At 46.8% G+C, this 22,325-nt stretch overlaps 1 long non-coding RNA gene across 4 annotated transcripts in view; it reads left to right on the top strand.

Annotated features, from left to right (window-relative positions):
- The first annotated feature begins 4,029 nt into the window (after positions 1-4,029).
- Positions 4,030-22,325, top strand: part of LOC139060222 (uncharacterized) — a 60,036-nt gene continuing 41,740 nt past the window's right edge. For 2 of the 4 annotated variants that reach the window (XR_011514712.1, XR_011514710.1), the window contains exons 1-2: positions 4,030-5,012; positions 6,803-7,051. This is a non-coding gene — a long non-coding RNA (uncharacterized lncRNA). Of the gene's footprint in view, positions 5,309-6,802; positions 7,052-22,325 lie in introns of all 4 variants that reach the window. The other 2 variants (XR_011514711.1, XR_011514713.1) reach the window with 2 other exon arrangements.

The raw sequence follows: 22,325 nt of genomic DNA, 5'->3' as shown, positions 1-22,325 counted from the left end.
CGTATGATATAATTGTACGTGCAATAACAAGTTCTCATAGTTAGCGAAAAAATGCTTTTGTGTAATATTTAAGCTAAAACAGCTTTTTGCGTGCTCTTTCAGTAGAAAATGAATCATTGTGCCAGACGGAATATGGCGCTTGCCTGGCGCTCCGAAAACGATGCCAATCCGAAGTGACAATATACCGGCTGTTTTAGGCTTGTAGCGCAGCTCGGAAGAGCAAAAAAGGAAGGAGGTAGGGGTAATAAAAGGAAACGGAAAACAGAGTGAGCGCTAACTTCCAACTGACAGTTTATTTCGTGACACAAGACTACTTATACACTCGGCAACCATATGACATCAGGAGATAACAAAGAAATGAAGCAACAAAACCGATAGTAACCAAGTGGTAACATATTCAGACAGCCTGTGGCTGCAGTCGGAGATACGCCAATTCATTGTTAGATAATGATAATTAATGAAGGTGAGCTTACACATGCATGGCCCAGACCAATGATAGCTTTTGCTTCGATGATTTCTCTTGTGAGCTGATTACGACTGCGACCAAGAATGACGCACTCCTCTAAGACAGGTTCGCAGCCACACGTTTTGCAGTGCTGCGCAAGAAACCCCCCAGCTGTGATACAATTCTTGGCATTGTAACTATGTTCGCGCAGCCTGTCATTCAGGCATCGGCCAGTTTGACCAACGTAACGTTTTCCGCACTTGAGTGGAAAACAATAAACGACACAATGTGTGCAATTGACAAACTTATTTTTGTGCTTCTTGTCACAGGAAAGAGGAGCTACCTTATTGGGATTAGTGAGTTTGCAAATCCTCATTAGCTTGTTAGGGGCAGAAAACACTACACGAACATTCGCTCGCTGGGCGATTTTCTTAAGATTGTGTGAGACGGTGTGAATATAAGGGATGACGCTAGTCCTACCCCTAGTAGTTACAGGCCGGGTTATCTGTGAGCTGGTTGTCTTTTCTGCGCTCTCTTAGAATTCGTTCTGCTATGACACTTGTAGGGACACGGGATAACCAGCCTGCGAAAGCCGATCGCACTGAGAGGCAAAGCTAGACGAAACAGTATGGTGGCACGACTTTTTCAAAGCATTATTAAGGCAAAGGTTAGCAATGCCTCTCTTGATCAACTTGGAATGGGCAGAACGAAACGGAAGAAGTGGTTTGTTAGCACGATCGAGGTTCATAGGACCAACACGTATGAATATCCGAACAAGCTAAGCGCAAATCCAAAAACCGGATCTCATGATCCTGTGGGAGCTCGTAGGTAACGTCAAGGGGCGCAAGGCATTCTTGGACTATTGGCACTACCGAGGCAACCTCAGTCTCAAGGTCAGCCGGAGAACACTGAACACAGAACAAAAAATCGTCCACGTAACGAAATATTTTAAAAATGTTAGTCTGACTAAGGTTGACTGACATGGCGACGTCTAGCTAGGCGAGCTAAAAATAAATCACTGAGGAGCGGGGCAAGGCACGAACCAATGCACACTCCGTTTTTCTGCAAATAGATGGTGTCATTACGTGATGAACGTAGATGACAAATAAAAGCTCAAAAGTTCTAAAAAGTGATCACTAGACATCCCAGCATTATTTTGAAAATGGGTGACGCCAAATTCATCAATTGTCTGCGAAATAGCTGACAGCAGGTCATTGTGCGGAATAGAATAGTAGAGGTCCTTCACGTCAACGGAGAAGAGTTGAAAGCCTCGATCAGAGTTGTCCTTTAAAAATTCAATTACTTCATCGGAGTTGCGTATTAACAACGGGTCATTCACGGGTAAAATGGCTAGCTTGGCCTGCAGAAACAGTGCGACAGACTTCTGCCACGTGTCTTTTTCTGAAACAATAACCCTCAACGGGACGTCAGTACGTTTGTGCGTTATCGCGCTAAAGAACACCTCTAGGTGATCTCGTTTGCTGCTGGCAATATTTCTTAACACTTTGTCCAAGTTGCATTCCCTGCAAAGTTTCTTAGCCTTAGCTTTTACCTTACTTAAGGACACTGTATCCTGAAGCTTAAAAACGGCGGAAATTGCCAGACCAGCTTTTGCGTGAAAATTCCCTTCCGAGAATACACAGAACCCGCCTTCTTTATCTGCCGGTAACACGCAAATCGAATTGTCACGCAGATAGTTAGCTACACGTCTCAACGACATCTTCGGAAGTGCCTGTCTAGAGCGGGAAATGGCCCCTACACCTTCGTAAATAACGCGCGAAACATCCTCTTCCGCCGCGAACTTGGAAATCTGCCTCACCATTGAGAGCATCTCTTCCGGTGGTTTACTAGACTCCACCGCGAACTTAGGTCCCAACGCCAAAACGTTGTGGATGTGTTCTGGTAGGTCCAAGTTTTCCGGCGAGTGAACAGTGTTTCCAGGAGTCGGTCTTCTCCCGGAACAACGGCCACGAAGATCACGCAACTGGCACTGCCACAAGCACTCGGTTTTCTGGTCAGCGAAGCGTAGAAATTTCCGCAGTGTCAGACCCAGCGAAGAACCACTTCTTCCGTTTCATTCTGCCCATTCCAAGTTGATCAAGAGAGGCATTGCTAACCTTTGCCTTAATAATGCTTTGAAAAAGTCGTGCCACCATACTGTTTCGTCTAGCTTTGCCTCTCAGTGCGATCGGCTTTCGCAGGCTGGTTATCCCGTGTCCCTACAAGTGTCAATAGCAGAACGAATTCTAAGAGAGCGCAGAAAAGACAACCAGCTCGCAGATAACCCTGTAACTACTAGGGACGTAGGACTAGCGTCATCCCTTATATTCACACCGTCTCACACAATCTTAAGAAAATCGTCCAGCGAGCGAATGTTCGTGTAGTGTTTTCTGCCCCTAACAAGCTAATGAGGATTTGCAAACTCACTAATCCCAATAAGGTAGCTCCTCTTTCCTGTGACAAGAAGCACAAAAATAAGTTTGTCAATTGCACACGTTGTGTCGTTTATTGTTTTCCACTCAAGTGCGGAAAACGTTACGTTGGTCAAACTGGCCGATGCCTGAATGACAGGCTGCGCGAACATAGTTACAATGCCAAGAATTGTATCACAGCTGGGGGGTTTCTTGCGCAGCACTGCAAAACGTGTGGCTGCGAACCTGTCTTAGAGGAGTGCGTCATTCTTGGTCGCAGTCGTAATCAGCTCACAAGAGAAATCATCGAAGCAAAAGCTATCATTGGTCTGGGCCATGCATGTGTAAGCTCACCTTCATTAATTATCATTATCTAACAATGAATTGGCGTATCTCCGACTGCAGCCACAGGCTGTCTGAATATGTTACCACTTGGTTACTATCGGTTTTGTTGCTTCATTTCTTTGTTATCTCCTGATGTCATATGGTTGCCGAGTGTATAAGTAGTCTTGTGTCACGAAATAAACTGTCAGTTGGAAGTTAGCGCTCACTCTGTTTTCCGTTTCCTTTTATTACCCCTACCTCCTTCCTTTTTTGCTCTTCCGAGCTGCGCTACAAGCCTAAAACAGTCATGACGTACCAACTCGCCCAAACTGCCACGCTTTTGACCTTAATATACCGGCGTTCCCATGCATACCACAGCGCAGCAGCGCCAGATTTCCCTCTAGGTAATGTGAGAAATTCTATGGGAAAAATGGTCTACACATATGCTTCCTCAAATAAAAAAATACTAACTTAGCATCTTTTTTTCGGGATTGCACGGTATCCCGCCATATTACTTCAAAAATAATCGCCGAACGAGTTCTCTGCGTGCAGCACACAAGGGAACAGGAACAACGACATCACCATTAATCTCCACTTGTGCAGTTGTATTGACAATACTTCAATCAAAACGTAATCTTTGCAATAAATGTAGAAATGAAACGGTAAATTAAATACTTTGTGCGATATGACTTTCTGTTCCTACGCACGCAAGACATTATTTTTATCTAAGGAACTGAAAACACCAATTTTAAGCAATCCTATCGTGTCACTTGTGCTCCTGTGCGAGTCACACGGGATAGGATAGCAGCGCAGAAGGCTAACGGAATTGTCTAGAAGAAGAAATGTAGAAGAAAATAAAAAAAGTAGTGTAGTCAATGACTCAGTGTTCGTATCGTCTCTTGTCGAAATAAACTTTTTCTAAACGCAATGTATGTGATGAGAGCTGCGCCCCCCTGACAATGGTATGGTGGCTTGATCCCGCACCGAACATGACCTCCCCCTCGAACCCCATATCAACTTTACCGCTGCGGTGTTGGAGACCTTGCTTGAGGCTGTTGTACGGATGATGATGGGCGGCGGAGATCTGAACTTTCACTAAGGGACAGCACTTATTGAGCTGCCCCCTCTTCCAAGGTTATTTAGCATCTTATTATCCTGTTAGTGTTAGCTGAACTTCGGCGGGCCGGAGCCGCTGACTGACACGGCCGACGTATGTATCGTCGGTCGAACAGGAAGCGAAGCGGACACGCGAGGCCGAAGGTGCAGCCGCGTAGGAAACAATCTTTCTTCTCCTTATGATTTTTGCTAGCGTTTCCTGGCACCCACGGAAATAGTCACCGAAGGCAGCAAGCCGGTGCACCCGTCCAGGCCTCGTCAGTGAGTGCGATCGCCGACAGAAACAGACGGAGCGCAGGAAGTGTGTGTTGTGTTTACGAGAGCGTCGGAAGGAATATTTGAAACCGTCGGCTTCGTGATTTTTTGTTCCACGCTACGCGTGCGCGTCGCAAACCAGAAGTCCATCACATACGCGTGCATTCTGAGCAGACACATGTTCAGTGCATGGCGAAATAAGTGGTGTCCGATAGGGCCGCACCCAGCGAACACGTACGATTGGTATCTGTTCTGTGTATGCGGCTCGTTGCCGCGAAGTGGTGAACGGCAGCGCTTCGCAGCTTTCCGAAGTAATGATACGATCAGTAGCGATAAGTCGTTTATTATATTGCTTCGTTATCGCTGCCATTCAGCGTGTGAGCCGCTTTGCCGGCTGCGATGGGTCGAGGTGACCGCGACGTTCGAGCTGTGTTCTTGCTGTTACGAAATGTATTCCCAAGGTATGTATGCACATACAAATGGTGATATATATGTGCGATGTGTCGCAGCATTGCTGGGTGTAGAAGCGCTCGTTCTACGCGATGTGCGTGTACTTAGTACCCTTACATGTAAGCCCTATCACACCGACCTTTTCTGCTTCGTGCACGTATGAATTGTTTCAGAAGTTGTTACTGCACTTTTGAAGGTAGTTCTATTGTGGGGGAGGTTAGGGAACATCGTAATAGTTACGTGCGTCAAGAGATACAGCCTTGTCCTGAAGTGTGAACCTGACCGTCTGCTGTGCAGAAAACAAATGGTAAGAGCACTCTTGCTGCATATTGGTCGTTTCTCGGCAGTCGTCCGAGCAGCAGACAGCTGTTGCACGCCTAGCCTCAAATGCACAGCCGTTAACATGGCGCAAAGCACGTGTGCAGTGCTGTCGAGATCGGAGCGCTGTGGTAGTATCGCGTCAACTACCGCTCCTGACTTGCATTGAAGTCGTTCAGTGCATGTCAGACAGACGATCCGATCGAAAAAGAGAAGCATGGTGCACGTTCTTGGGGACTGGGTGGAATTTCTCTCGTGAACTACAGTAACTTCCCTCGCAGCTCGTCGTCGTTCAGGCCCTGAGTCGCGCTGATTTTGTTGAACAAGCCTAGGCGAGTGTCAGGCAAGCCCCGCGGTAAATGATTTCGCGCCGACGGTTAACCCCACTTGAGGTTTTTGAGACTAATGAGCCACGCCGAAATGCAAGTGAACGCTGGCAAGCGAGGTAATCGCGCTTAGTTAATTTTGCTTGCCCTTTTTTTGTTACATAATGGCGACATCACATTTCATAACACTTGCCTCGAAGCCAGCTCCGACGGCTGTAAGTGTACTGTGGAGGAAAAGTTTGAGAATGTCTAGTTTTCATTAAGTGAAGAGTTTGCAAATGAAAAAAAAAGTAGGCAAAGTGTTACGGCAGTGGTGCTTAATGTATGATTATGGAAACAAAGACATGCTGTGAATTTGCATTTGTAGTACTTGCAACTTGAAATCAATATAAGATAACGCATATGGAGAAATAAACAATTGACCGTGGGCATTTCGCTTATGAGAAATCATTTGGTGTTTTGTGGAGCATAGTAGTCTTGTCACAACTTCGTCTTTTTTTGCAGCATGTATATTGTATTCCCATTATGTAATTTGCTTTATCAGCTGCTTTGATACTTGCCACATGAAGTGGTGCAACCCTGCCATGCCTTCATGATTTAATGGCCTACATAAACCTGCTGCAATTGCTCAGTGACTACCACTATGGTGCTGCGCACCTGGTCACAGTTTTGATTGCTAGCCACATTCCTGTGGGGATAGAAGGCTAAAAAGAAAAGCATTTCTTTTGCAACGATTTCAGTACATAAAGAATCCCAGACAGTCTCAAAATTAGCCCAGTTGTTTACACGTCTTTATTCACATTTTCGCCCTTAAAGGGCTGCAGTGAATTGGCTTGGGAAGAGGCGGGAATGAGAAGGTAAGGGAAGCAGTAAGAAGGGGGACTTAATTATCTTAATCATGGTGTCTGGTGCTTCCGCTGGTACGCTCGAGATGAAGCCTGGTCCCAGTGGCTGGAGCCTCAGGATCATCCAGGAATTGGTACAGTGACTGCCAGAGCTCATTGGCGGTCGCAGCACTGCAGTGTCTTGGTGGCGCCCAGGTCTGTAGGGAGGTTGGTCACCATATCGTTGGGAGCGAAGCAAGGGCCCTTTGCCTGGGGCCAGAATACAGTGTGCATTCCCAGATTAAGTGCTCAAGGTCCGCCCTGGTATTGCAGGGGCTGCAGGTACCTGCACGCGAACATTCCAGGCCACGAGGGTCTTCCTTCCTGCAAAAACGCTGCAAGAGGAAAGGAGTAAGGAGGCTGCCAGTCTGTACCTGCTGCCGATGAGTAGCAGCTAGGAGGAAAGGGGAGGAATGTCCATGGGATTGGACGTAGTGAAGAGAGAGCTGCGACACTGGTGCTTGGCTTCGGCTATTGCTTCCGTGGGATCATACCGCTGACTGTGTATTTCCGTGTCTTCAGGTACGTTGTTCAGTAATTGTTCGGGCGGTTTCGACTGCATGGATAGTAGCGTGGCGCGCGCTAGTCGATGGGCCCGTTCATTTTCTGGTATACCCGTGTGCCTCGGTATCCAGTGCAACAAAAAATCATGACCTTGGTCACGCAGACTACGCACGTGGAGGCAGAGTTGTTGGACCTAAGCAATGGTTGTACGATTGTCCTTAGAAGCTCCAAAGGCATTTTCTGAGTCCGTAAACACTCTTGTGGTGCTTAGCATCTCTTATAAATTTGTTGGCAGTGTGCTCAGCATGCTTGGCAAAGTCTAGGATGGCATACACTTGTGCCGTAGAGCTGTGAACGACCTGTCTTGTGAGGTGGAGTTTACTGCCCCTTTTGGTTGCTTCCATATTTGCCATAGTGAACATTGGCTCCTTCTCTGGTCCTCCGATAGAAGCATCCACATAGACAATATGGCACCTGCCAGAGTGGTTTCCCTAACCTAGTTTGTGCGTATATTTCTTATGGTGTTTGGTGTGGGCCTGTCTTGCCAATTGATCTTGTGCCAGGTTCTTCGGCAGTGGCTTGGGATCCACAATTGGTACGTGCTCCCAAAGGGGAGATATCCGTGGGAGTGCCGGAAAGGTAGACATGGCATACCCAATTTTAACCAATGTGGCCCTTCCTACGTTTGTGGACTTGAGGCGTGTCACATGAGTATGCTCGTGCGTTGAAATAAGATCAGCGATGTCACCCAAAGCGCTGAAGCTCTTGAGTGCAGGGAGTGGCGTGTACTTTGGCAATCCTGTCATTATTCTCCTTGCCTCGTTGAAGCGTTCTAGAGTATGTAGCTGTGTTCGAGTGATGGGGTGAAAAGGGACGCCATACAGGATGCGAGAATGTAGGAAAGCCTGCACGAAGTGTCCCATTTCTTTTTCTTTAATGCCCCTTGTACGCTTGGCAAACCTGCGGAGGATTTGGGTGTCCTGCTTGGTGACCTTTACTGTTTGATTCTGCCATGTTATGGATATACACTGCTCGTCTAAAAATGAGGAAGGAACAGCGCCAACTAAGACTATCACGAGAGGGAGAACAACACAGGACAAGCGCCAATGAAAATCCAATCGTATGCTGTCACATAAAAAAGACCCTGTGTTTTCGAAACATAGTTCAGGACAACATTCATTTGGGCTAGACGCTGCATACTTGAATTAGGAAGGAACAGCGCCAACTAAGACGGATCACGAGAGGTTCGTTCGAGGTCGTTCTCCCTCGTGATTGCCTTAGTTGGCGCTGTTCCTTCCTAATGCAAGTATGCACCATCTACCCCAAATGAACGTTGTCCTGAACTATCGTCTAAAAACATTCCGAGTATGCAGATGACCCGCTTCCTGAGAATGGGTGTCTGTCCAATCGAGAGATGGACGCTGGCTTTCTCCTTGTCCTTTGACTTTGACCTTTTCTCACCATGGATAACGACAAACTGGGTCTTCTCTGGTGCTAGCATAAGCCCTATCTCCCTCTTGAAACTCTCGATGTTATTCAATGTCGTCTGCAGGGCCTCCTCTTGTTCTCCCCGGGAACCTCGCGTAGTCCACAGCGTCAAATCATCTGCGTAGATAGCGTGCTCAATGCCTGTGATTGTCTCTAGTTTTGCAGGAAAAGCTGCAAAGATGATGTTAAATAATATCGGAGAGGTTACGGCTCCCTGTGGGACTCCAACCCCATTATGATGATAGGAGCTGAGGTCGTTGCCTACTTGAACTTGAAACTGTCCTGCAGGAACGCCGCAATAAAGTTGTGCATGTTGCCTTTGATGCCCATTTCTTGTATCGCCTGCATGATAGAGGTGTGGGGATGGCTATCGAAAGCTTTCCTAATGTCCACCCCACTAACTATGCGAGGACACGACGAGGCATTGGGCACGTCCTCTTTTAGGCGGAGCATAATATCCTGAGTAGAAAGACCAGACCGGAATCCGTACGGAGTGTGAGGCATAAAAAAACTTACCTCCAACCACCATATTAACTTTGCGTTCACCGTGCTCTCCAAAAGTTTGCACAGACATGACGTGAGCGAAACTGGTCTCAAGTTTCCCAGGCAATTCGGGGGCTTCTTCGGTTTTGAAATAGGCTTGACAATCGAGTGGCGCCATTTTTGTGAGAGTTCCTTCTTTCCATATACAGTTAAGCTCTGCGAGAAGAACAACTTTACATCCTTCAGTAAGGTTTTGGATGTGTGCTGCCATGATTCCATCAACCCGTGGTGTGCCACTGGTGTTCATTCTGCATATGGAGTTTTCGAACTCGCTGGCCATGAAGAGCTGGTTTAGATCGTGTCTGTCTTGGGAATCGTCCGTCGCATAGGTTCTATTTATCATACTATTAGACTGGGGAAAAAAAAGATACTGCCGCTTTTTCTGCGAGTTCGGCATTGGTGATGCCTTCTTTCAAGGCAACACGGGCTGCGGCTTTATGGTGCCCAAAGAGATATCTCAATATAGCCCACGCCCTGCTTGAATTAGTCGATCCATTGATTTGCTCGCACACCTGTGTCCAATGTTGGGAAGCTAGCTTTCCCGTATACGTCTAGATTTCCTCTCGTAAAGAGCGCAGTTTAGTTTGTATTGTCTAGGGGTGCCCCTTCGCTCCATAAGAAACCAGAAGTCTGAGCCTGCGGTTCCATAGATGCAGGAGGTGCCTATCCGGATCTGGATGGTCCAGAGAAACCCGCAGTGTCTTAGTTGCTGTGCTCTTGGCGTGCGTCATAGCTTGCGTTAAGGAGTCAAGAGTACTAATTGGGCCGTTTTCTTCTACCAGCATCCAATATTTGTCCCAGTGCGTAATTGTACAATCCCCTTTGTAAAACGTCGAGCAGCACCGGGAACCATGTGTTCTCACTGTGATGACAATTGGAAGATGGTCACTGCCAAGAGGGTACTCTAGAAGTTTCCATTGGCGGGTTCTGGGTCCTGAGGACCATGTTAGGTCTGGCGTCGTGTCTGCTTGCCTTGTGTCTTGTCTGAGCCTCTTATGGGATTGTGGCAGATTAAGGAGTGATAGTCCATAATGGTAAAACTCTTCCATGATACGACGACCATGTGGGCTGCACTTATTGTAGTTCCAGGCTACGTGTTGAGCATTGAAGTCTCCACAGATTAGAATTGTATCCTTGGGATAGATTTTCCGAAAATGTTGTATGTAGCTGCAACCACCGAGGCTTGCTTAGTCTTCCTTCGTGCATTTTCAGGACGTATGTACACGGAAAAAACAATTATTATTCTTTCAGGCACGAGTTGAATCCGGCATCCAGTAACATTAGCAGTACTCGAACACCAGGGCTCAGTGTCCAGCTTTTTGTGGGCGAGTCTTCGATCCACATACACAGCTGTGTACGCAGGTGTGTTGGTATCTTCGGGGAAGCCATAGCCCTCATAGGATGGTAAGCGTGGCATGAAGCAGTTCACCTCCTGCAATGCCAGGACGGCGGGTCTGAGACTGTTATGCGTCAGCTCCCTGCCTAAAATCATGTCCACCTTTTTCTTCTTGAGGGAGTGGCAGTTCCACTGAATCACGGTGGGGATGGCTCTCCCCACTTCCCGACCATGACCGCGAACGTTAACTTGAGTGATTAACTCAGCCATGTTGTGTGTGGGCCATATGCATTGGAGCTGTTTGCACAGACAGCAAAGGAGCCGTATTACCGATGCGGCCATGGTAAGACCTCCGAAGGAGAGCGGTCCATTGAGCATTAGGTGCTCCTTGACGGTGCGAACGCATGTTTCAATAGCTCGTTCTCATAGTTTGTCATGATGATGTGACATGATGTTGTGTTCCATTTGTGCCAGGCGTGCAGAGAAGAGGGCCTCGTAATCGGGCTGAATTTGTGGCTTTGACTGCGTTTCTAGCAGCTTATTCTGGCTCTGCTTTGGTGCCCCGACAGTGAGGGCTCGAGAAGTGGTTTCGTGGACTTGTCTGTGAACTCGTGCACCTTCATTCGCTGAGAGTGAGGCGGGGACAGATTGACCTGTAATTTTATCGTGACTCACCTTCACGTGTTCTAACGCTTCGCTGCTAGCCATCTTGACATTAGGTTTGTTCGATTCAGAAAAAGGTGCACGGCACCTCAAACGAAAAAGTGCAGGGGTGCCGGGCTGCACCCACTCGCTGCAAGGTTCACGGGTGCAGTGCACCACGGTGGCACCTTGCCTTGCACCCCGTTCAATCGAGCACGGGGGTGCAGGGTGCACTGCTGCACCTCGGGGAATCGAGGCTCTAGGTGCGTGCAGTGAACCATGAATAGGTGCAGAAGGTGCAGAGAAACTTGGCTGAATCGAATGGACCTATTAGCAAAGGTATATTTGCCATGGTGGAAAAGCGGTTTATTTTCCGCCGGCATCGCTAGAGTTGATGTTGATGGAGCGTGGGGAGGCCCAGTGTAAAAGCTGGGTCTCATGGTCACTGTCTTTTGAGGGCGCTCATGAACTTGTGGTTGTGACCCCCATAGTGTTCTGGCTTTGCTTCTGAGAGCGTTTTGACTTCACGCGGAGCTGTTTGTTGATGTTGATGCGCTGGGGGCAGTCTCGAGCCGTTGCAAGGTGTTTACCTCCGCAATTGCGGCATTTTGGCCCCTGGTTGGGACAGCCCTCATCACTGCCATGCTGCTTTCTGCCGCATATGGCACAACGCGGGCTGTTAAAATTTGGACAGTGCTGTTTTCCATGTCCTAATTTGTGGCACGTCTCACAAGCGTAGACCTGCTACTTAACGGGTAGACTCGTATTGTCCAAGGCTTGAGCCCGATTTTGTATGGAAGGCTAGTCCCTTTAAAAGTGACTACAGCTGTGCCTTTCTCCTCAATGGGGCGAGCGCTGATAATGTCGCATTTTCGGCAGTGCAGGTTCATCATAAGCTGCTCGGCAGTCATTCCTCCTGCGTTGCGGATAATGCCCCGGATTTGATCCTTTTGTATGGCCTCGTGTGCTTGAAATTCAGTTGGCTTGCCATTTATTAGAAGCTGTATTAAAGTCAGAAGGACATCTCGCGTAAAATGAGTCCAGCGCACCCTGCTTAGGTGTTCACTCAAATGCTAGGTGTAACTCTGGGGAATATGCCCCTTCACTCACTGCCTTCCATAAAGTTTGGGGTCATTACATGACTATTCTGCTAACTTAAACTTTAGCACATATGCTAATACACTGCCACAACTTGCACTATTCTTTAATTTTATGGCCTCTCCTTAGTAGTGGCTGTAGCAGCTCTCCTTCATTTTTTTAGAGGAGTGGGAAGCAACATATATAGCGCACATCCTTATACAGACTTCACTGTGACAAATTCACGTGTACGTGTGGGAGCAGTTACCTAATGTTTGGGCAACACATGACTACATGCTCCGGAGGGCTGTGTGGGCCACATACAACACTTCTCTGGCCAGAGAGTGAGAACCCTGTTCTAACAGATTTTTCTAATTTCCTAATAAAATCTGTGCATAAAGTAGCAATGATGTGAATAAACCAAATCGCAACATAGAACCATTTGCCATTGTTGCACGGGTACCACATGGCACACTTTTGATTTTGATATAGCCCGATTAGAATCTAATTTTTTGGCAGTGATAGGCCCCTTTGCGCAATCTGCAGTAGGGAGCCAATCACAGTAAAAAAATTCGATCTGTATCGAGCTTGATCGCGATCTAGTGTGGACGTGTGACACCGGTATTAAGCACTGCTGTTAATTAGGCTTTGACACGATGTTGCAATGTATAGGGTGTTATGTAGCTCTTTTGAGAAGTTATTGTAATGCATATTATGGTCAGGATCTTAGAATGGGCACCACTATACGTAGTGGAAAAATTGCTAAAATATGCTGATTTATTACAATAAAATTCATCAGAACAGTTAATTGGGTGATGTTGTTTTGCTTATAAAATGTGTGGTGCAACCTAATAATCTTTTCTTCCATGTTAAGCACATCATGTCTCATTATGTTTGACCAGCTCATCATTGCCAGACTAGCTGTTTTCAGCAACATTATATTGTGGTCTGGTGTTCAGCTGAAAGCACAGTTATAGTGTCCCAGCCTTTGTGACTGCATATGCTGCTTGTGCGTCTGACATGAGCACCACTGACATGAGCACCAGTTAAGGCTGAGACATTGTGCTAGCAGCTTTTGGTGTATTTGTCCCCAAGAAAGAAAGTGCAGTTCTTATCTAAGAGCATATGCTAAATAAGCACTGTACAGCTTTGATGCTGTGATGTTCTCCCAGGGCCAAGTTTGAACACAGAAACCTGTTAAACAGAAACCTGTTAACAGAAACCTGTTAAATGACTCTCCATTGAGCAAACTAGATGTCAAAGAAAGGTTCTCATTTTCAGTGTTTTTATTTTATCGTTTAAATATATTCAGTAAAACATCAGTGGCCTTGTTTGTTTAAGCGTTATAGCAGTTGGCTTGTATGCGTAGTTTTTTTTTGCATAATGCACTTTTTGCACTGTTTTTTGCATAATGAATTTTTACCAACTGGCTCAGCTGTCTGTCATCCTAAGGTTTAAATGCCTGTGTTAGTTGTGTATCAGAAACAGCACAAGAGAACACAGATGACACACATTTGGTGCTAAACGTGTCTGTGAGTGCCAAACATGTGTCGTGTGTGTTCTTCTTTTGTCCTGTTTCTGATGCGCTACGCCTTTTGCCTCCATCTGTGTTTGTAACTGCAGATCTTGCAGAAGTGGGACTCCTGCGCCAAAAGTAGCAAGTTGATCGAAATTGTGTCACGCTGCTTCAGAACGGCCTCGGCATATGTGCTCCGACAGTGGCCGCAAACAGTGAATGGATTTATTCTCTGAAAAAGTGTACAAGCATTCGCATTTCGCAAACCGTGCGATGGCGCCTCCCGCACAGTTTCTTGTCATTTTCGAGCTTACAACATGACTTTTTTGGCGCTTCTGCCAAGTGAATGGCGTGCGCGGCCACTCCTGATTGTCGTCGATGCTGCTGGAATGGCCAGGGCGACTGTGTTTCGAGCGTAGCAGAACATGATTGAGCAGGTGGAGCGGCACGGTGCTCCCTAGCTGATGTGCAGAACAACGAAAAATAGGGTGAGGGCGCTGCCAGTGAACTAGATATTGGGGATGTGCGTGCTGCAGTGGGTTCAGCGGTCAGGCCTCTTTGTTCCCGTGGTCGGTATAGCGTAAAACTTTCAATTTGACCTATGCCCATATGGGTGACGCCTGAGCAGTTTTCACCTTTCACGAAGGGCTAATGGTGGATTTGGAATAAAAACAGATTGGAATAGTTTTACATTACACCAGAAAGTTCAGCATTAGGTGATTTGGAATCGGCCTGGTCTATTATGTAGAAATGGTCTTGAAGAAAGTCAGTTTCGTCCGAAAGGCGAAGCATCGATTGCAATAGCAAATTAGTAGGCAGCTGTATGGATAAAGATAGTTTTATCAGCCATATAAACTTGGGAACATTCGCTTACTAAATTAACAAGCATGTGTCACGTGTGCACTCGCAGTCAAAACGCTGGAGTGAGGAAGTGCAGCAACAGTAGCAAGTGAAGTGACCTTCGTGCTGCCTCTCTTCAACGCGAATGAAGCGGGGGGAAAGACAGTGCATACGAAGCTACCAGCAGTCGACGCAAGCACTCTGGCCCCACGGCAGATCGCTTTCAAGATAGAGCCCATGCGCTCGCACCATACGCAGCAGCCTCTAGCCCTGGCGCCTTGTGCATCTGTTCGTGAAGCACATTTCCAGGCACTTCACCCACACTGTCGAGACATTAAAGGAGCCCTGAACCACTTTCCATCAAAGTTGAGAAAGGCATTTGAATTGAAAATAGGCTATTTCCGAAACACTTCGTGGCAAAAAGTACATCAATGCGTTCAGAAGTAGAGAGTTATTGGCAATCGAACATGACCTTCGCTGTGCTCAGGGCCCACGATGCGGCGGTCGGGCAAGGCCCGACTGTCCCAACGTGGGTGCGGCCCGCAGCGCGCTGAGTCGCGTACCTCAGGACCTTATTAAAGTTTTGCATCCATCCATCCATCCATTCGCTGTGCTCCCATTTCTTTTTTAGTGCCTTGCACTGCGAAAGCTACGGCGCAGTGGGGTGCGCTCTTCAAATTTCATTTTGGATGTTAATGTAGACGCAATGACATTGCCTTTGGTGCCTACGATGCGCTAAACATAAGCCAAACGCTGTTATCTTTAGCGAGCCGCTGTACGCTTAGCCAGTGGACTCGTGGCAGCACCCCGCAGTGGCTGCGGTATCTACGCCATGTAGCCGACCGCAGCTTAATGTCAGCTATCGGCCAATAGTAGCCGTCTAAGGAAATAACGAAATAGTGCATAAAGAAGAGAGTGAGGACAGGGCCTTCTGTTGAAAAGAGAGCGTTTCAGAGAAAGGTGACTTCGTGATCTGCTTGGAGCTCTGTGCATTGCATACAACAGCAAAACTTGTATGTTCACAGCAGCACATGCTATCCATGGGCTGTTATTTCACCAAGCCCGAGGGGTGGTTCAGGGCTCCTTTGAAGAAAATTGTGTTTATAAAAAATGTCTTTTGCTACATTTCGAAATTTTAGACACACTATTGCAGAATGCATTTTCTTTTTATTGTGATTGCTACCACAAATTAAAAATTTACAGGCACTACTACACTACTACCAATATTTGCACCAACTGGACGGTTTCAGTATCGGGGTAGTCTGTTTCAAAATTCAGCTGAAGACGTTGCTTAAGACAGTTGCAGTACTCCACTTGTGTTGGTTTATTCTGTTTCTTTGTGGTTTTGAAGTGCACTGCCCGATTCAAAATTTCATTATTCTACCAGAATTCAGATTGGCCTGCTCCAAACTGCTTCAACGGGAAATTTTACTGATTCTTCAAACTGCTCCAAAATGTAACTTTGCCCCAAAAATTGCTTCAAAATAACTTTGGGCGGTCCTACCCCTGAGCTTGTGACCGTGCTCTAAATTTTTCATTTGATACTACAAGGGACTTTGGGAGTAGTAATTGACCATCAGCCTATTTTTATGTCCACTGCAGGACGGAAGGCCTCTCCCAGTGATCTCCAATTGGCCCTGTCTTGCACTAGCTGATTCCAACTTGCACCTGAAGATTTTTTTCAATTTCATCATCCCACTTAATTTTCTGCCATCCTTGACTGCGCTTCTTTTGGCACCCATTCTGTAACTAATGGTGCACTGGTTATCTGCCCTGTGCATTACATGGCCTGCCCAGCTCCATTTCTGTCTCTTAATGTCAGTTCGAATACTGGCTATCCCTGTTTGCCCTCTGGTCCACATTGCTCTCTTCCTGTCTCTTAATACCCGCCGTGGTTGCTCAGTGGCTATGGTGTTGGGCTGCTGAGCACGAGGTCGCGGGATCGAATCCCGGCCACGGCGGCCGCATTTCGATGGGGGCGAAATGCGAAAACACCCGTGTACTTAGATTTAGGTGCGCGTTAAAGAACCCCAGGTGGTCGAAATTTCCGGAGTCCCCCACTACGGCGTGCCTCATAATCAGAAAGTGGTTTTGGCACGTAAAACCCCATTATTTAATTTTGTCTCTTAATGTTATGCTTAACATTTTTTCTTCCATTGCTCCTCGCGCAGTCCTTAACTTGTTCTTGAGCTTCTTTGTTAACCTTGCAAGTTTTTGCCCCGTATGTTAGCACCGGTCGAACGCAATGATTGTGCACTTTTAAACAACAATGGTAAGCTCTCAGTCAGGATTTGTTAATGACTGCCATATGCACTCCAGCTGTTGGAGCTAGGGTGGTGTTCAGGGCGTGGAATCCACAAAGCCCATCGACTGCGATGTCCATTCGTAGAAAATGAAGGAAAAAGGGTTTATTAGCTTAGTTGCAGGGCTCCAGTAAGGAAGCCCACTCCATCAGCAGCGAGTTAAACGTCTCAGTTCACATCAGGACCCTCTGTCCTCACTCTCGAAAAGTATCTGCTTTTAATCCCGTTGTCTTCTCTAAGCGAGTCGACTAGCGAATCTGAAGACTGTCCAACAGCAAATCGCCATCGTCGACTCCGTTGCAGTACTATGCCCATGCTATCCATAACCCGCAGTAACTCTGCCTCAAAGAAACTGGTTTGGAGTTTGTGGAAGAAAGAAATGATCCGGTGACACCTGGTTCGTTCATCATTGCCCACCCCGTTCTTCGCTCAGTCGGGTGGGTGAAGCGCAGGCCCGAGAGCCTTTTATGGAATCCTGCAATTGCTGGTTTGCCTACTGTCATCTTTGCTCAGCCTGCAAGGTGAAGCGCGGTCTGAGGTCCTTTTGTGGAATTTTGCAGTAGCCGGTTTACACGCTGTCTTTCTTCTTTGCTCAGTCGGCCAGGGAAAGGGCGGCTGACGTCTTTATGTGAATCGCTGCAACAGCCGGCTTACACGCTGTCTTGACGGCTGGATAAGTGCCAGGGGATGGGTGGTGATTTGACTCATCTAATTAACTGCACTTATCCATTCGCTGTGGTTCCCTTCCATTCATCCTTTTCTCCGGTTTCGAGGTAATGGTGGGGTGAGGGCTTTTAGTCCACACTGCGCTGACGTCTGGTTGGGAGGTACCGTGGTTTGACATGTGGCAAACTTTCAATTAACTCCCTTGGGGGTGTTGAGACGTAACATAACCCATCGTTATTATTCTGTAAATTTCCTTCTCATGATCAGGGTCTCCTGTGAGTATATTGACCTAGCTAAACGCACCTTCCCAGTCTAATGGCTTCAGTCTAAAAGCTGATCGGTCTATAATTTTTCAAGTCTTTGGCGTCCCCTTTCTTATGGATTAGGATTATGTTAGCGTTCTTCCAAGATTCCAGTACGCTCGAGGTCATGAGGCATTGCGTATACAGAGTGGCCAGTTTCTCTAGAACAATCTGCCCACCATCCTTCAACAAATCTGCTGTTACCTGATCCTCCCCAGCTGCCTTCCCCCTTTGCATAGCTCCCAAGGCTTTTACTTCTTCCGGCGTTATCTGTGGGATTTCGAATTCCTCTGGACTATTCTCTCTCCTATTATCGTCGTGGGTGCCACTGGTACTGTATAAATCTTTATAGAACTCCTCGGCCACTTGAACTATCTCATTCATACTAGTAATGATATTGCCGGCTTTGTCTCTTAACGCATACATCTGATTCTTGCCAATTCCTAGTTTCTTCTTTACTGCTTTTAGGCTTCCTCCGTTCCTGAGAGCATGTTCAATTCTATCCATATTATACTTCCTGATGTCGGCTGTCTTACGCTTGTTGATTAACTTCGAAAGTTCTGCCAGTTCTATTCTAGCTGTAGGGTTAGAGGCTTTCATACATTGGCGTTTCTTGATCAGATCTTTCGTCTCCTGCGATAGTTTACTGGTATCCTGCCTAACGGAGTTACCACCGACTTCCATTGCACACTCCTTAATGATGTCCACAAGATTGTCGTTCAATGCTTCAACACTAAGGTCCTCTTCCTGAGTTAAAGCCGAATACCTGTTCTGTAGCTTGATCTGGAATTGCTCTATTTTCCTTCTTACCGCTAACTCATTGATCGGCTTCTTATGTACCAGTTTCTTTCGTTCCCTTCTCAGGTCTAGGCTAATTCGAGTTCTTACCATCCTGTGGTCACTGCAGCGCACCTTGCCGAGCACGTCCACATCTTTTATGATGCCAGGGTTAGCGCAGAGTATGAAGTCTATTTCATTTCTAGTCTCGCCGTTCGGGCTCCTCCACGTCCACTTTCGGCTATCCCTCTTGCGGAAGAAGGTTTTCATTATCCTCATATTATTCTGTTCCGCAAACTCTACTAATAACTCTCCCCTGCTTTTCCTAGCGCCTATGCCATATTCCCCCACTGCCTTGTCTCCAGCCTGCTTCTTGCCTACCTTGGCATTAAAGTCGCCCATTAGTATAGTGTACTTAGTTTTCACTCTACCCATCGCCGATTCCACGTCTTCATAGAAGCTTTCGACTTCCTGGTCATCATGACTGGATGTGGGGGCGTAGACTTGTACAATCTTCATTTTGTACCTGTTATTAAGTTTCACAACAAGACCTGCCACCCTCTCGTTAATGCTATAGAATTCCTGTATGTTACCAGCTATATTCTTATTAATCAGGAATCCGACGCCTTGTTCCCTTCTCTCTGCTAAGCCCCGGTAGCACAGGACATGCCCGCTTTTTAGCACTGTATATGCTTCTTTTGGCCTCCTAACTTCGCTGAGCCCTATTATATCCCATTTACTGCCCTCTAATTCCTCCAATAGCACTGCTAGACTCGCCTCACTGGATAACGTTCTAGCGTTAAACGTTGCCAGGTTCATATTCCAATGGCGGCCTGTCCGGAGCCAGTGATTCTTAGCACCCTCTGCAGCGTCGCAGGTCTCACCGCCGCCATGGTCAGTTGCTTCGCAGCTGCTGGGGACTGAGGGCCGGGGTTTGATTGTGTTGTTCATATAGGAGGTTGTGGCCAAGTACTGCACCAGGGTGGCCAATCCTGCTCCGGTGAGGGAGCGCGTTACCGGTTCTGGTCACCGGGATCAGGCCACACTCCAGGCCTGTTTATGCAATTTTATCAACACGCGGACTTTTTTTTTTTTTTAATCCGGTGGAAAATTGCCGGCACCGGGATTCGAACCACGGACCTCTTGCACGCGAGGCGGGTGTTCTACCTCTACGCCACCACTGCAACTTTTGTTTTCTAGTGTGTGACCTAATTAAACTGTATATACAACACATTCTTTTTGAACAGTACAGCCCCCACTTTCTATAGACCGTTTTGTTGAGGGCGCCGCCATCTATTGTCCGGTGCCGTGCTTGTATGTGGGATCGCGCTGGAAGGTGCACTGCGAACGTGCTGTTGATGACAAGTGGCAAGTTTTCTTGCTTTCCTGAGAGGTGTCAAGTTGTTTTGAGTTGGCAAACTCGTTAGCGTGTCTTCACTAAAATTTTAGCTTCAATATAGCCGCAATATAGAACTAGGACAGACCTAGAGGTGCTCCCGCAGCTCTGCCCACGATCGAAATAGGAGAGTTGATACGTAAACATTGTTGATACGTAACGTTTACATGTGGCCTGTTATTACTGTATGTCTCTATCAAGGTATCCCTCAGGCGACAACACTCAGAAGCGTCTCCATGTGTCATGCGGTATGCCGCACTAGCATGCATCCCAATCCAGGTAACCGCGAAGCTTATGAGGAACAGTAAACACTTGATGTGGGCGAGTTGGTTTTGCGACCTCCCTCTCAATGAGATAGGGAGGTCGTGATGTCACGATGGGCCATTCTAGGTTGTATCTTTTTAAAGTCCTGTTTATTCAAAAAAACATTTAGTTGGACGTAGCGCCTTGTCTGTCGTACATGTTTCTTCTTTTAGTCTGCGTCTTCATAGCGCTCTTTTCTTCAAGAACTTATGAGGAAATGCCTTTTGCTAGCTTTTGTGCCCCTAAAATTTTTGCAGTACCATTTTCTAAACATTATCTGGCACCCGAGCATCAAACTTTACAAAAATAAAAAAGTGTGAAATAACTATGATCAAAAGAGCCCTTTCGATAAGCTCATTTTGTCCATGTTAACAGCCGCCTGTGAACATGAATAAAATGAGCTTATGATAGTGGCCGTGAATATGCCACGATCAATCAGACGCATGCGACGTGTTGAAAGGTTATGTGCACTCTTAGGTCTCGAATGGTGCCCGTATGTGCAAGGGCACCTTGCCTACTTAAGAGAGATGAAAAACTAACCTCTTTGCAAAAGCTACTTTATTTTCGGCAGTAATGCAGCGCGCTATGAGCGGCGTCGACAGATTGCCGGTGAGATTCGGAAGCAGGGGAGAGCCCTTGTGAACAGAGCCGGTCGGCACACGGTAGGCATGGCTTTGGTTATAGAATGGTAAAAAACACACTTTCATTTCTTAGTCGGCACATGCTGTTTCATAATACGTCCTCGGTCAACTTCCACCAAAACGTTGCTTGACGTCAGCGTGCACTTCCAACATGCGCTGTCGAACGCTTCACATCGCACGAGAGAGCGCACCGTGCGAGCAAGGAGCGGCTCGGGTCTGTTGTTTTCGAGTGTAGTGGCCGCAGTACAGGTTCTGCGCGCTTGACTACGGTTGGTTACGGCCACTTTAGGTAAAATAAATTGAATAAGGAAGTGTGAGATGTTTTATTTCGAATGAAACAACGCGAAACAACGCGTGTAAGACGCCACCGAAAACGCTACTATAAACTATCACCCATCTTATCTCTACTACGCTCCACCACCAACCGAATGCCAAAAGACGCCAAAACACATGTTCGTTTATTCAATACATATCACCCATCTACACAATGACATTAACACAGTGACATAGCACCCATCAACACAATGACATTAAAATGACGTAGGCCAGAACTACTAGCAGGCGCTGTTTATTTTCCGGTTTTGCTAAAACTGTCCATCAGCATGCACTGTTGGCGGAGACCTGGCCAAGGCGATAGTTTCGCGGAAGCCGAACATATCAGAATACGGGCCCAGCATAGTGCTTGGCCTTCAGCTGAAGGTAGTATTGGCCCATTTGCATGCACATAAAGTAGTAATAAGACCAGTATGAAACGACAAGTGATTACACGATACAGCTCTGTAGTAAAAATTTTCACGTGAGCAAATCGCTTGATTCAAGACCTAAGAAAGTAAGTAAAAATGTAAGATTGTGCTTATATGATAAACAGCACCTATGTTTCAGGAATATGGCCTTTTACCACCATGTACCACAATGGTTCATTATTTAGCATCATAAAAGTATTTGCCTTATTTACGTCCAACTGCTTTTAATTCGAAAATTTGCCTTGATTGAACTAGGAAGGCTTCTGGGAGTGTCTTGAGTCACTGCCAGGATTAAGTTTATAATTGTAGCCATGTGTGATAACAAAAATGTATTTTGGAACCAGGTGAGTTTGACTGTTATACAGTACGTTTAGTGTGCGTTTTAAAGCCGCAAATGTTAATTGCGGAGCTGTTTCGCTGCGTATGTCAGTTAAATCTGATATGCCGAAGACACAGGCGTCCGAATCGTGCGCTGACAAGTCGGGAGGATCAACTGGATGACGGGATAGGCAGTCCACATCCTGATGCAGTCAGCCAGATTTGTAAGTGACGTCAAAGCTGTATTCTTGCAGTTTTAGTGCCCAGCGACCCAGTCATCCTGTCAGACCTTTGAGTTAAGACAACCAGAAGAGCGCATGGTGGTCTGTGATGACCGAAAAAGTGCGGCCAAAAAGTATGGTCGAAACTTGCCAACAGCCCAAACTAGTGCGAGGCACTTG

This window comes from Dermacentor albipictus, chromosome 5 (genome assembly GCF_038994185.2).
Source record: "Dermacentor albipictus isolate Rhodes 1998 colony chromosome 5, USDA_Dalb.pri_finalv2, whole genome shotgun sequence".
NCBI classification, from domain to species: domain Eukaryota; kingdom Metazoa; phylum Arthropoda; class Arachnida; order Ixodida; family Ixodidae; genus Dermacentor; species Dermacentor albipictus.
The sequence above is the reverse complement of the archived record's forward strand: the minus strand, read 5'-3'. Positions and strand labels throughout refer to the sequence as shown.